The sequence below is a fragment of the Oncorhynchus kisutch genome, unplaced genomic scaffold (genome assembly GCF_002021735.2).
Source record: "Oncorhynchus kisutch isolate 150728-3 unplaced genomic scaffold, Okis_V2 Okis05a-Okis16b_hom, whole genome shotgun sequence".
In the NCBI taxonomy this organism is placed as follows: Eukaryota; Metazoa; Chordata; class Actinopteri; order Salmoniformes; family Salmonidae; genus Oncorhynchus; species Oncorhynchus kisutch.
In genome coordinates this window covers 392,321-394,820 of record NW_022261982.1, presented here as the reverse complement: position 1 = coordinate 394,820, position 2,500 = coordinate 392,321, and the positions used below count along the sequence as shown (strand labels likewise).

Genomic DNA, 2,500 nt, shown 5'->3' with positions numbered 1-2,500 from the left:
AGAGGGGGAAAGAGAGAGTGGAGGGGAAGAGAGGGGGAAAGAGAGGGGGAAAGAGAGTGGTGTAGGTAGAGAGAAAAGGAGGAGAGACAGAGAGAAAGAGAGCACTAACTATAATAACTTGAATTAACCAGACTGAGTTTACTAGACTGAGTTTACTAGACTGAGTTTACTAGACTGAGTTTACTAGACTGAGTTTACCAGACTGAGTTTACCAGACTGAGTTTACCAGACTGAGTTTACTAGACTGAGTTTACTAGACTGAGATTACTAGACTGAGTTTACTAGACTGAGTTTACCAGACTGAGTTTACTAGACTGAGTTTACTAGACTGAGTTTACTAGACTGAGTTTACCAGACTGAGTTTACCAGACTGAGTTTACCAGACTGAGTTTACTAGACTGAGTTTACTAGACTGAGTTTACTAGACTGAGTTTACTAGACTGAGTTTACCAGACTGAGTTTACTAGACTGAGTTTACCAGACTGAGTTTACTAGACTGAGTTTACTAGACTGAGATTACTAGACTGAGTTTACTAGACTGAGTTTACCAGACTGAGTTTACTAGACTGAGTTTACTAGACTGAGTTTACTAGACTGAGTTTACCAGACTGAGTTTACTAGACTGAGTTTACCAGACTGAGTTTACTAGACTGAGTTTACTAGACTGAGATTACTAGACTGAGTTTACTAGACTGAGTTTACTAGACTGAGTTTACCAGACTGAGTTTACTAGACTGAGTTTACTAGACTGAGTTTACCAGACTGAGTTTACCAGACTGAGTTTACTAGACTGAGTTTACCAGACTGAGTTTACCAGACTGAGTTTACTAGACTGAGTTTACTAGACTGAGTTCACTAGACTGAGTTTACTAGACTGAGTTAACCAGACTGAGTTTACTAGACTGAGTTTACCAGACTGAGTTTACTAGACTGAGTTTACTAGACTGAGATTACTAGACTGAGTTTACTAGACTGAGTTTACCAGACTGAGTTTACTAGACTGAGTTTACTAGACTGAGTTTAGCAGACTGAGTTTACCAGACTGAGTTTACTAGACTGAGTTTACCAGACTGAGTTTACCAGACTGAGTTTACTAGACTGAGTTTACTAGACTGAGTTTACCAGACTGAGTTTACCAGACTGAGTTTACTAGACTGAGTTTACTAGACTGAGATTACTAGACTGAGTTTACTAGACTGAGTTTACTAGACTGAGTTTACCAGACTGAGTTTACTAGACTGAGTTTACTAGACTGAGTTACTAGACTGAGTTTACCAGACTGAGTTTACCAGACTGAGTTTACTAGACTGAGTTTACCAGACTGAGTTTACCAGGCTGAGTTTGCTAGACTGAGTTTACCAGACTGAGTTTACTAGACTGAGTTTACTAGACTGAGTTTACTAGACTGAGTTTACCAGACTGAGTTTACTAGACTGAGTTTACTAGACTGAGTTTACTAGACTGAGTTTAACCAGACTGAGTTTACCAGACTGAGTTTACCAGACTGAGTTCACTAGACTGAGTTTACTAGACTGAGTTTACCAGACTGAGTTTACCAGACTGAGTTTACTAGACTGAGTTCACTAGACTGAGTTCACTAGACTGAGTTCACTAGACTGTGTTTACTAGACTGAGTTTACTAGACTGAGTTCACTAGACTGAGTTCACTAGACTGAGTTTACTAGACTGAGTTAACCAGACTGAGTTTACTAGACTGAGTTTACCAGACTGAGTTTACTAGACTGAGTTTACTAGACTGAGTTTACTAGACTGAGTTTACTAGACTGAGTTTACCAGACTGAGTTTACTAGACTGAGTTTACCAGACTGAGTTTACTAGACTGAGTTTACTAGACTGAGTTTACCAGACTGAGTTTACTAGACTGAGTTTACCAGACTGAGTTTACTAGACTGAGTTTACCAGACTGAGTTTACCAGACTGAGTTTACCAGACTGAGTTCACTAGACTGAGTTTACTAGACTGAGTTAACCAGACTGAGTTTACTAGACTGTGTTTACCAGACTGAGTTTACCAGACTGAGTTTACTAGACTGAGTTTACTAGACTGAGTTTATCAGACTGAGTTTAGTAGACTGAGTTTACTAGACTGAGTTTACCAGACTGAGTTTACCAGACTGAGTTTACCAGACTGAGTTTACCAGACTGAGTTTACTAGACTGAGTTTACTAGACTGAGTTTACCAGACTGAGTTTACTAGACTGAGTTTACTGGACTGAGTTTACCAGACTGAGTTTACCAGACTGAGTTTACTAGACTGAGTTTACCAGACTGAGTTTACTAGACTGAGTTTACTAGACTGAGTTTACTAGACTGAGTTTACCAGACTGAGTTTACCAGACTGAGTTTACTAGACTGAGTTTACTAGACTGAGTTCACTAGACTGAGTTTACTAGACTGAGTTAACCAGACTGAGTTTACTAGACTGAGTTTACCAGACTGAGTTTACTAGACTGAGTTTACTAGACTGAGATTACTAGACT

The 2,500-nt window shown here is 39.3% G+C and overlaps 1 protein-coding gene across 1 annotated transcript in view; it reads right to left on the bottom strand.

The window, feature by feature from the left end:
• LOC109885419 (caveolae-associated protein 2-like) overlaps positions 1–2,500 on the bottom strand; it is a 26,820-nt gene that overhangs the window by 11,800 nt on the left and 12,520 nt on the right. The gene's annotated exons all lie outside the window — the stretch shown is intronic.